This window comes from Cebus imitator, unplaced genomic scaffold (assembly GCF_001604975.1).
Source record: "Cebus imitator isolate Cc_AM_T3 unplaced genomic scaffold, Cebus_imitator-1.0 Scaffold45, whole genome shotgun sequence".
Lineage (NCBI taxonomy): Eukaryota > Metazoa > Chordata > Mammalia > Primates > Cebidae > Cebus > Cebus imitator.
Window position 1 is genome coordinate 14,439,671 of NW_016107360.1, and position 12,839 is coordinate 14,452,509.

The 12,839-nt window shown below is 35.8% G+C and overlaps 1 protein-coding gene and 1 pseudogene across 3 annotated transcripts in view; both read left to right on the plus strand.

The window, feature by feature from the left end:
• The window catches only part of ZNRF2 (zinc and ring finger 2), an 88,813-nt gene extending 86,141 nt beyond the window's left edge, over window positions 1–2,672 (plus strand). The window contains exon 5 of one of the 2 annotated variants that reach the window (XM_017527097.2): window positions 1–2,286. The gene's annotated coding sequence lies outside the window, so the exon portion shown is untranslated. The other variant, XM_017527095.2, reaches the window with a different exon arrangement.
• Window positions 2,673–4,358: 1,686 nt separating this feature from the next.
• Window positions 4,359–7,415, plus strand: LOC108303309 (annotated as a pseudogene). The gene is made up of 2 exons (XR_005199937.1): window positions 4,359–5,607; window positions 5,667–7,415. The product of XR_005199937.1 is annotated as a 26S proteasome regulatory subunit 8-like (transcript).
• The last annotated feature ends 5,424 nt before the right edge of the window (window positions 7,416–12,839 follow it).

The following is a 12,839-nucleotide window of genomic DNA, read 5'->3' on the forward strand; positions in this document are numbered from 1 at the left end:
GTTTTCTTGTCTTTACAAGATGCTTGAAAAACCAAGAGGATATGAAGATACTGTCTCTGGAGAAACAAAAATGCAGGCATACTCAGCCAGAAATCTGAGTTTTGTGAGGACTTGGTAACAAAGATGGACAGTCGTGCTGGGGAAAGACAAAAATCCTGCTGAAGAGAGGACAGTGACCACAGAACTCAGTGTACCAAACATGCATATAAAGGACACACAGGGATTTTGAAAATGCTGCACATCCCTTAATAGTCATCTACGTAGGTAATACTGATAAACATTTTGTATTCAGACGCCAAAGTTAACTGATTTAAAAGTTGATTTACTTTTTATTAAGTTCTCCAGAGCTGCACAACTAGTTATGTTTTGATTTGTTTTATTGTTTAGTTTGGGATCTCTTTGTTTTCCCCAACATAATGTTTCTGCATTCATCTGTTCTTAAATTTAAAACATATAATTTACTTCTTATAAATTAAAGTCTTAAATGTGAAACCAAGAAATTTAATCAAGCAGTAAAAACATTCTCTGAATGTAGACCATGATTTCAAGTTCTTCCATTTTTTCCCCCAAGAGTGGAAAATAGACTTCTACATAGGAAAGCTATGTTAATATTTTTAAATTAAAGATTTAATATCAGAATGCAGTCCAAAGAGTAAATCACATTATATAATTACCTTTTAATTAAATATAGAATACTCTACTGAATTGCAGTTTATTAAATATACTTATCCTCTTAAATAATACTGCTCAACAGTTAATCAGCAGTGAATCATCTTGTAGCTATGCAATTTAAAAAAAAATACAGATTACCAATTTTAAGTGCTGCCGGCTACAATAACTCTGTTTTAACGGGTATCTTTTGTTTGGTCTTTTCACGTAATTTATTGTGCTTTGCATCTCCAGGCAGTTCTCTCACATTTGGGTGAAATGTTTAGCGGGCTGTAAACTTAAGGGTAAAATAAAATTTTCTGAAATGGAACTTGGAATAATTTGAGGGAGGTTTTATATACCTTTAAAAATTGGAATTTAATTGGGATCCCAGATTTATAGCAATTTGCATCTTTAATTTTCCAGATAATCTGGAAGTTAGCGTTTGATAAATGATTTTTTAAAGCAGATATATTTTGTTTATAATTTATTCATGTGTTATTACTGTAATTGAAAATGTTATAGACACTTTTAAATTCAGTTTGTGTGGAAATGTGTTAAACAAAAATATGTGAATAAATTTTCCCACATAATACATCTGAATGGTTAAAAATACTGGAAGAGTTGTCAGGGCTATGATATTGAATGTCTTTTTTTTTTAATATCAAAAATATCGATAAGTAGGTTTTGTGTTTTCAACATAGGGAAAATGTTATCAATGAGTGGGCAGTGCACTTTACTTGGTATAACTGAAAGTTGCACAGTAAGTACTGTTTCCTTATTTTAATCTTTCTTTACTCCTAATGTATTTAAGAAGTTGCTGTTTTATTTAACGCTGCTACTCTTAATCTTCTCTAAATTTGTTCCCCTACTTTCTTGTTTCTGTTTCACATTTTTTAAAAGGGCAAGTACAGGAGCAACTGCTGCTACCCAGAAAAATTTGTATATTATAAATAATTAAAAGAGTTTTTAATTGCTTTCTGTATGATTCCAGATCAGATAACATTTTCCCTAAAGTTATGCTGTGAAATGCCTTTTGTTATGCTGCAATTGCTAAAGGAATCCAAAATCTCCATTGTGACAGCTGACAGCACAGTTTAATAGGTGCTTTTTAACTAGTTGTGGAAAATATTCTCCCCTTAAGGAAACTATTGTTTTTCTAAATTTTTTCTGTTACCATGAAGTCTTAATTTGAATTTATTTTACAATTTTGATTTTGTAAGCTTTCATATCCTCCTACCCAACCCCCTCAAGTAAAACCTCTTAGAATGTGAGTAATTGATTTGTTTTCTATTACTGATATACTGTTGTGATCAGAACTATTTTGTTGTCTTCCATTCTGAAAGGAAGATATTTATACAACTGTGGGGATTATATTCTCCTGGTAGTCAATTTTCTCATAGGTTGATGCAAAAGTCATTGCAAAAACCACCATTACTTTTGCACCAATTTAATATTTCACTTGTTTACTTTTTAAACTATATTGGCTTAAATTCACTTTTTAGCCCCTCTTTGTCATAAGGTTCTGTGCTGCATCTGAAACAATAGAAGCTCCTGTGGTTTTAAAGAAAGTTCGTTGTTTGTCAGTGTCAAGTGCTACTTGATTATTATATTTCTCTGAAACAATATTCACTTAAATCTGTTTATAGCAATCCCCATTTGGCAAAATTTACAAAAGTTGGCATTTTGATATAGCAATCCCCATTTGGCAAAATTTACAAAAGTTGGCATTTTGACTTTAAATTCAGTCTCTATCAGTGACTTACTAAAAAGAGCAGCTTAGAAATAAGGGGGAAAAAAGTTTTTAAAGCCCAAATGCTCCAGTTTTTATTCAAAGTCAAAGTTGTTATTCTGGAAAATACAAGTAATATTCTATATAATGTCACTTAAAATATTTGTAAATCTATTATGCAAACACTGAATAGTATAAGTAAGACATAAAATCACAATAGATACTTAAATATTTAGCTGAAACTACTGACAACTAATTATTATGGGGGACACAATAAAGATTGAAAGCCTGGGTTATCAAGTTGGTTTTTGCTTTCTAGAATCTTTGTAAATACTCATATCCAAATAAGATCACGTGTGCATATATAGAAAGCAGTATGTTCTGAAATTTCACTTTAGTGCCACTCTTTGTCCATAATGGATTTATTGCCTATTTTGAATCCTCATCTTACCTTGATCTGGCTTTTTTTTTTTTTTTCCTTGCCAGAATATTGAGGAGAAAGTAAAATTCTGTTTTAGTTTTGGCCTTTTATCAGAGAAATAGACAAAGCATAGTCTTAATATGTGTTTTTCAGATCTGGTTACAAGATGGATTATAGATTGTGTTTTAAGAGCAATGTTGTGATTGAAATATAAATAATGGCATAACTGGTTTTTTGTGATAGCAGAAACAACATTAAAAAGGTCATGTTACATAATATGCAGGTTTTGGTTTCTTAGTGCAAGTCTTAATTTGTTTTAAATGTTACATAGTTATTTCAGTTTTCACCCACTAGACACTTTACTAGAATGTAGCCCCAAAAGGACTGAGGGCCAACCTCAGCATATCTGCCCTATGTATTTCAAAGATTATAGTCTGAATGAGTTAATGAAAATGGCAGGTTCCTTTTCAAAGCTTATTTGACTCACAGACATATTATTAAGTTTGGGTATAATGAAGTTTAAGAACAATCACTTAAATTAATACCTTATAGCAATGCTGATATTGTTTTAAATGAAAAAGACTGTAAATCCAATGTATATGTTACCTAACCTTATTTAACAAGTTAGGAGAGTGGAAGAGGGGAATTTTTCCAAAAATAAGCTATTGAACAAAGCATGAAACTTTTTTTTTAAATTTAAGAATAATTGAATTTACCATCTAATTGACATTCGTACTGTGTATGGATAATAATATCCAAAACAACTTATTCTTTCACAGAGGAAGTTCTCATTTAAATCAGATTGCTGAGAACTATATAAAACTACACAGAAGTAAATGGTGCTTATTAAATATGAGTATAGTTTGTTAGTTGCTAGAAGTCTTCTAGTTCATTTGGACCATTTTCTTAAAATTTTGATTCATCCTGAGGTGAACTCAGTATATGTTGACAATGAGTGGTTAAATGTGAAGTGCCCTTTTTCAGTTTCCCTTGTTCTTGTACAGGTATTTTCTTAGTTTAAAAAAAAAAAAAAAAATCTAGCATGCCAACATTTTCTCTTTGGCCTATTCCCTTTTTTCTGAAGTGTATAACTTCTGATTTTTTCTTTGCTATGTTGTGAATAACAGTAGTTAAATTCTCTGTTTTATTATCTACTTTTCTTTTCTCTCCAGATCTTTGTATTCTAAAACTAAATTGCTTGGTTTTATTTAGAGGAAATTGCCACTTCGTATACTCCTAGTAGTGATTCATAGTCAAGAATAGCTGGTAAACCTTTCTAGGAAATAACATACAAATAATACTTTGAGTATCATATTTTGTAAATCCCCTGCTTAAGCGAGGAAACAATATTCTTTTTAAATCATAGAATTCCTGTATTAAATGTGAAATACATGGTCTCCAAAGTCAGCTGATGCTCTATGGAAAATGAAAGGCATTGGAGGAGACCAGATATGTTAATACTTAGTTTTAGTTGAAAATGCAACATTACTGTACTTAGTGGGGGGGTTGGTTTAATTTTAGACCAATGACTAAATAATAAGAGAGATTTTTGGTTGCTCATTTAGAGAGAGACAGAAACAGCATGGCGTAAACTAACATCCCAGAAATAAATGAAAAATTTTAAATGATAAAATTTTGTTGTCTATAAACCAGTGTTATCTATGAACTAACATCGTGTTTCTTAGCTCTGATCTGAACAGTGAGGTACCTGTCTTGGCACTGGAAATGACAAAGTTCTGTTACTGAATTCCCATGCCTGCCTTTTCTGACTTAGTAGGTTGAAATTGGTAGGTACTATTGATTTATGTTTGATAAATTTACAGTTCAGCTTATATCCTGTTATCAGTAAACCTGGTACCAGAATCTTAAAACATTTGATTATTCGTAGCATTTCGAGTACCTATCTGCATAAAATATAGTTAGCAGACCTTTACAGAAGTCAAAAGAGACTTTGGAATTTGATGATATTGGTCTTTATTACACTAGTTTATTACATTTTCTTTATAGTAACTGTTTTTGTGAGTTTCATTGAAAGTCATGGCTCTATTGCTTTATTCATGGTTTCCACAACTCTTTCTGTAAAATCTTAATTTTCTCTATTAGGTAAAGTATTTTTCTATTAAATAAGATATCAAAAGCATCAATCACAAGACATAGAGAAAATGAATTAGGAACAACTTGTATTAGTGTATTCTAAACTAAAATGGAAAAAACTCATTCATATTTTCATAAATAAAACTTCCAGATGATCTTGCTAAATTACCCCATTATTTAGAAACAGAAAGAGAAGAATGTTTTCGAGGAAATTTGTCATATTCTCTCTTCTATCTAGAAGTTTACAATAAATTGCAGTAAAACTAAGAAATAACTGAATGCTGAAAAATACCATGAATTAATTAATGTTATGGCTTCTTTATTTTTCTATATTCATTCCCAGAAAATTGAATTTAAAATTATTAATAAAAATTTTATAATAAGTAATAATGCTTGTATTAGTAATGGGCAAAGAAGTCTTTCATTGTTACCTTAACCACAAGTAAAAGATGTACTTTGACATTTCTAATGTAAAACCTGTATGTAAATGTTGTAATTGAAATATGATTGGACAGCTGTTAAATTTTGGGGAGGGAAGCCTCTGCTTCTATGCCAGCGTGCCAAAATGGCTAAGATGCCAGCGTTCTATACTGAAAAGACAAGATGGCACTTCATGGACCATAGCAGATGGAACTGGAGGAGGAAAAGGCAGACAGAGGACTGTGCCAGTATTATCTGTCCAAGATTGAAGAACTCTAGGGTCAGCTGCAATATAAGTTGGATAGGGGAAAGCCACAAGGGACAGTTCTGAACTCCAGGTGCATTTGTAACTGATTGTAAATGATAAGGCCTAAAATCTTTGGAGGCAGCAGGTGCACAGGAATGAACTAAATGCTCAAGTGTGCCTACTGTGAGAGGAGCTACAGCTGCTGCAAGAACAGAACTTCTGTGTCAGGGAAGTAGTCCAGGCCATGGCTAAGAAGAAAGTGTTGGTCCAGGTGCATCCCAAGGACAAGTTTGTTGTAGATGTAGACAAAAATATCAGCATCAGTGATGTGACACCCAGTTCCTGGGTGGTTCTAAGAAATGATAGCTACACTTTATACAAGATCCCACCCAACAAGGTGGACCCATTGGTGTCAATGATGATAGTGAAGGAAGTGCCAGATTTGACTTATGAAATGATTGGCAGACTGACTGGACAGGCAGATGAAGGAGATCAAAGAAGTGATCGAGCTGCCCCAAAAGCATCCCCAGCTCTTCAAAGTGCACTGGGCATTGCCCAGCCCAACGGAGTGCTGCTTGGAAGACACTGTTGGCCTGGGCTCTCTGGCTCATCATAGGGACTGTACCTTTATTCATGTCTCTGGCTCTGAATTGGGACAAAAATTCATTGGGGAATTCCTGTCATGACAGAGAAAATGCTCCTCTGTCATCTTCATGGATGAAATCGACTCCATCGACTCCTCTCAGCTGGAGGGGATTGCTTCACTGGAGGGAACAGTGAAGTGCAGCAGACGATGCTTTGAGGATGGCTTTGAGGCCACCAAGAATATCAGGTTTATCATGGCTACTAAAACGATTGATATCCTGGACTTGGCAATGCTTTTTCCAGGGGACATTGACAGAGAAATTGAATTGCCACCCTGCAATGAGGAGGCCCTGCTGGACACTTTCAAGATTGATTCTCAGAAATGAACCTGACCAAGGGAATCAACCTGAGAAAAATTGCTGAGCTTATGTCAGGAGCATCGGGCTGAAATGAAGGGCATGTGCACAGAAACCAGCCTGTATGCCCTGAGGTAATAGCGAGTCCATGTCACTCAGAAGGACTTTGAGATAGTGGTAGCCAAAGTCATGCCAGAAGACAGCGAGGACAAACACATCCATCAAGAAACTGTGGAATTGAGTAGACATCCATTGTGTGTATCCCTACAATAAAGCTCTATGGAACAAGCAAAACAAAACAAAAAAAAATGTTTTGGGGAGGGGTGGTCTGCTATTGATTATTGCATAATCAATAACTTTTAAAATTTAGCTTGTATTTAGTAACATTTCATTATGTTTTGAAAAGAAGAGTAAAAAGCACCACAGTTTTCATGATGTAAAAGGTATTGAGTTTCCTAGCATAAGAACATGAGTTCTGGAAAAAGTCTTAGGGACATTGAACAAGATAAAGGTCCCCCCCACTTTGTTTGTAAAAAGAGATACTAATGCCTACATCAGGGTTGGTGTGAGGATTAAATTAAAAAGTGCATGTATATAAGCACCAGACACATAGTAAGCACTTAATAATGTTAGTGGCTAGTATAAACAATAAACACATTCTCTCCAGTCATGAGGTGTAGTCATAGTATCTAAGACCTTAACTGAAGTGTTTAAAGAAGCCTAGGTGTAATGGGGAACATTATGGGTGCTGATTTCCACTCTGACTAAAATATAGTGACTTTGCTGTATCAGCAACTATAAAGCACTACTTGATTCTGTAGATTGTTACAGACCAAGAATGTAGAAATGAGATAGTTGATCTCTAGGAACTGAATTTTTAGTGGGTAAAACAAGCAAGCATGTAATAGAGAACAATAAAACCTGTGATAGACACATGTACAAGGTACTGTAGAGGTATAAAGGAAAGTTATTCAACTGAGACTAGGCAAGAGAGTGATTAAACTTAAGTATTTAAGAAAAAATAGATCTTAGCTCTAAGGGATGTGGAACATGCAAAGCAGAAAATTTGGGAAGAGTATTCCCAAGGCAAAAAGCTTAGCACATACACAGATAGGAGAAAAGTGTGACACTTTATGAGTTACTATGTTGGCCAGGCACGGTGGCTCATGCCTGTAATCCCAGCACTTTGGGAGGCCGAGGTGGGGTGGATCACCACCTAAGGCCAGGAGTTTGAGACCAGCCTGGCCAGCGTGGTAAAACCCCATCTCTACTAAAAATACAAAAATGAGCCAGGTGCAGTAGCATGCATCTGTAGTCCCAGCTACTTGGAAGGCTGAGGCATGAGCCCAGCAGGCAGAGGTTGCAGTGAGCTGAGGTCATGCCACTTCACTCCGGCCTGGGCAATAGAGTGAGACTCTGTCTCCAAAAAAAAAGTTGCTATGTCCAGAGAGGTAAACAGGTGTTAAGTCATGAAGAGATTTATTTGTTAAACTACATTTGAAGGATTTGAAACAAGAAAAAGATAATCACATTTATACTTAAGATTATAGAGGTATGAGATTAGAGGCAGAGAGACCTGTTAGAAAATGTATACCAATTCAGGCAAGATGAGGGGCAGAACTAAAGCAATGAAAATAGGGAAAGCAAGGACAGAAGAACAAAAGTTAAAAGATTTAGAGAGCAGACTTGACCTATCTGGGTAGTCATTTGGATACAAGGGATGAAAGACAAGACCAGGACAAGTTCTAGTCCATTGTATTGCCAGTGCTGCACAGTCTGGAGGCAGCACAGTGCATCACATGGTGAAGGAGTTCACAAGAGGGAACCAAACTAGCTTTCATAACAGACCCACTCGTGATAACTAACCCTGTCCCTTGATATAACCCATTAATCCATGCATAGATGAATCCATTTTGGGGGATATAGATAGCCCTCATGACCCAATCACCACTTAAAGGCCCCACCTCTTAACACTGATATATTGGGGATTAAGTTTTAACATGCGTTTCAGTGGGGACAGACATTCAAATCATAGCAGTGTCTGTTAGGGTACAAGAGGTGTCTCCACCCAAATGTTCCCAGCGCTTTTTAGGGAGTCAGTAAGTGTGTGATAAGTGGGATAGCTGAGCTAGTTAAATCATGTAGTTTGGTTGGGTTGGACTTTCCCTCGTGTCCCTTCCCTGCTTAGCTCTAGCTGCCTGTTGGAATGCAGCCATGCTTTCCTGGGTTTGCTTAGTGAAATGCTGAGATGCACTCTGAAGCATTCTTGAGGTTTTCTCTTTGGTTTGTGTGTCCCATACTCTTTCCATTATATCAGTCTTCTCAGATCTTCATTACCCAAGTAAATCTATTGGAAGCAGGGTCTTGTAGAAGTAGTCATATGGGAAAGATAGAGCCTGCTGTCCTGATGGATGCTGCTGTTAAGATAGGTTGGGTTAGCCTAGGTAAGAGGAGGACCAGAAGAGATTTTATGACTTCTTGGAAAGCTATGAGGTGCTTCTGGCCCCATCATAATCTGTTTTGTTTAACAAAAGTCAGACAATGAATACCGGTAACGCTTACATTTCTTTCTTGGAAGAGCGGCAGAAACGTTGGGATATCCTTGTGGGTCAAGGAGATAACTCTGCTCATGGATTCCCTAATTTTATGCCACATATTCATGGAAACATCAGGTTTTCACAAGTTTCTCTTAGAGTTAACTTAGGACTTCCTAGACCAAGAATTCCTACAATACAAGGCCTGTGAAAATAATATAAACTTAATACCTGACAGGCATATATCCAAAGATGTCAGAGCCCTGTATTTATAAATATTGCCACATGGTTTAAGATTCGACTTCCCACATAAAATGAGTAAAAATAACAATGATTTTTCTGCAGTATTTTAATGATGCTATAATTATAAAGCAGGGTTTTAAAATTCTGCTATGTAGTGCCTTATTTTTATAGTAATGTTTTCTATGAACTTTTGCATTTGATGTGTATTATTCTAGGAGATTTAAAAAGTATGTAACTTAAAAAATATCTTTCCAACAAAGTCAGCTTGAGATTTAATACTTTTGGTTTGGTTTGATCATTTGGTGGTAAGATAACTGTCTGGACAACTGAACATAGACTATTCAGTGTTAGCAAATATAAATTTATGTTTCAAAAAAGTAATAACTATATATCATAAAAGCCTGCATGTGTACCTTTCAAGGTAGCACGTTAACCCTTGGAATATCATTAAATCTGTAAATGCTAAGGTTATTCAAATAGACGATGTCCATCAAATGGTATACACAGTTCATCTGTTGAAATTCAAATGTTGCAAAGGCCAAAGGTATTTACATATGCAAACTATGTAAATAGTTTTACATAGTTGTTTTAGCATGTGTTTAAAAACTCTATTTAAAGTGATACATTGCATTCTTTTTTTAGTCTTTGAAATCTGGTGTGTATTTTACACATACAGCACATCTCTATTCAGGACTATAGCCACATTTTAAGTGCTCAAGAGTCGTACGTGACCAGGGGCTACTGTACTGGACAGCAAAAGTCCAGATGACTCTGGGAGACTTTTCTATTCCTATCCTTACCCGAATATTTCTGAAGACCTTCTAATTCCAACTTTGTGAAGACCCTTGGGTCTCTTTCAACATTTATTTAACTGCTGTACCTGAGCAGAATTTGTCCTAAATTATTAAGTTGAGGCAGTTTTCTCATTTTTTAATGAAAGAGCTGGAAATACCTTTAAAAGGTTGAGGGTCTAATGAATCTTCATGTACGTTCATAGATAGCATTGGCTTTCTTTGTGATTATGGTGTTTGGTGAGGACATATGGGCTTTGAATACCTGGTCAGTTTTATAGTTAGGAAGTGTTTGTGAGGCTTTGGCCAAAAAATCACCAGGAATTGTGAGTGATGCTGATGAATAGCTCTAGTCATATTTGTCCCTTGCGTTGAGTTCTATGGGGACATTTTTATGGGTTTCAGACCTTCCAGCTATAGTTGGCTTCCTGCCCACGTCAATGCTTAAACTGTTAAACTTGTCCACCAAACCCTCAATTCATAAAGCTGACTCTTCAAAATCCAGCATAAGAGGCATCCACTAGTCATTTCTAAACTGTCTTCAATAAGATGTTCATAGTTTAGTGCCTAGAGATTCTGTGCTCATATGCTGTGTTGAATGGAGTCAGCTGGTAGAGATTGGCAGGGAGGTTGTATAAGGCTGGCATACACAGTGGGAAGACAGACATTACATACATCATCTTTGGGATTCCCATAAGCCAGTGGTTCTCAATTCTTGGCTAAACATTAGATCAACTCAGGAGGGAGGAAGGATGTATAGAGGCATCTCTTTAAATATATTAAGGTCATGGTCTCACTACAGAGATTCCAAGTTAATCTAGTGTGATTCTGTTGTATAGCCAGTGTACAACCTATCAAAGGTTTTCTCATACACCTCAAAAATGGGTCAACCTATGAAGAGGAAAGGGTGCCAGCAATGTCTCAGACCTCTGCAACTGAACTCTAGCTATATTCCTTTCAATTTTCTTTCCTGCTTGATCAAACTCTTGACCCTTTTTGGTTGAGAAAACTGCTCTGGCATCGTTATTCATTCTCCCCAAATCTGGTTCATAGGACAAATTGTCTAATTCAGCCAGGCTCTGATCCTTGATTTTCACAATAGAATTGATAGATTCCTAAGAGCTCTTTCTACCTCCAGAATGGCTCTGACAAATCAAAACCCTTTAGCTTCCAGACACTTCTCTTCCTTTCGATTTAAAAAACTTGACTTAGACATTCAAAATAATATCTTTGATTTGTCCTCATTTTCTCTCCCTGCCGAAGCAGACCATCAATGAGTCACTGAATAAAATGCTGTAAGCAGCTAGGAACACAAACTAAGAATGAAAAATATAGTAGTTAATAATTCAGAAGTAGTGTTCTGCTACACTCACATCAATCACTAGAAAGCTATTGAAGTCTAAGTATGTAACTCTAGTCTGATTTTCATTCTTCAAGTTACCTTGGTAATCTTCAGAAATCTCTGTCCCTGAAGGAGAATGTGTATTGGAGTTACTTGAACTAGAACGCAGAGTGAATGGCAGTGTTGGTTCATTCATTTAGCACATATTTCTTGAACATTCAATAGATGGAAGACACTGTGTAAGACACTACATAAACATTGATGGGGGAAAAGGATAGTGCCTGCCCTAATGGAGCTTAATCATTTATAGTATCACAAACCTCTAAAAGGCTATTTGAAACCTAGTTCTTGAATAAGTATTTGTGTCAGTTCTTACAAGGTATGAGGTTATTAAGGTCATTGGAAAACCCCTTATTTGACTTTATGTCCGGTAAGACTTTTATACCTTGTGCCAGACCTTCCTGTGTGTCAGTGCTGCTGAAACAAAGGAGAAAGTAGGTGAAAGTACTGCAAACACTAGGATCGAGGTAGAGCCAGCCAGACACAGATTTCCTAACTTGTTTCTACTTTTAGAGGGCTATTTCATCAGTAAGAATAGTATTATATTTTTAATCTGCTTTTTCTTCATTGCTTTTTAAAGGCAACTTTTTTTTTAAAAGTAATTTATATTTTTTTGAGACAAAGTCTTGCTCTTGCCCAGGCTGGAGTGCAGTGGCGAGATGTTAGCTCACTGCAACCTCCATAAAGGCAACTTTTTATTAAGCTACAATTTACATTTAACAAAAACATTATGCATGTACAGTCTGATTAATTTGGACAAGACCTATATACCTGTGTGACTATCACCACAACCAAAATAGAGAATATTTTCATCACCCCTGAAAAGATACTTCAAGTCCCTTAATTGTTGGTTCCCACCCATCAACCTACATCGACCTGTTGTTCTATGTCACTGTGGATTAGATGAAATCATTCAGTATGTACTTTATTTGTGGAAATTTGTTTTGCTTAGCATAGTGTCTCTGAGAAACATCACAGATGCAATGATGTTGCTTGAATCACCACAAGACATTGCTTGAATCAGTAGTAGTATTCCATTAGATGAGTATGCTACAGTTTGTTATTCTCTCGGTGGGAACCTGGGCTCTTTCTAGTTTGGAGCTATTATGAATAAAGTGGCTATGAACATTTGAATATAAATCTTTGTGTGAACATGTGATTTCATTTCTCTTCAATAAATGCCTAGAGATAAAAATTGCTGAGTCATGTGGTAAGTATTTGTTTATAAGGTACTGACTGTCAAACTGTTTTCCAAAGTGGCCGTGCCACATTACATTTCCACCAGCAATGTGTGAGGGTTACAGTTTTACCACATTATTGCCAACATATGCTGGTGTCAGTGTTTTAAATGTTGGCCATTCTAGTG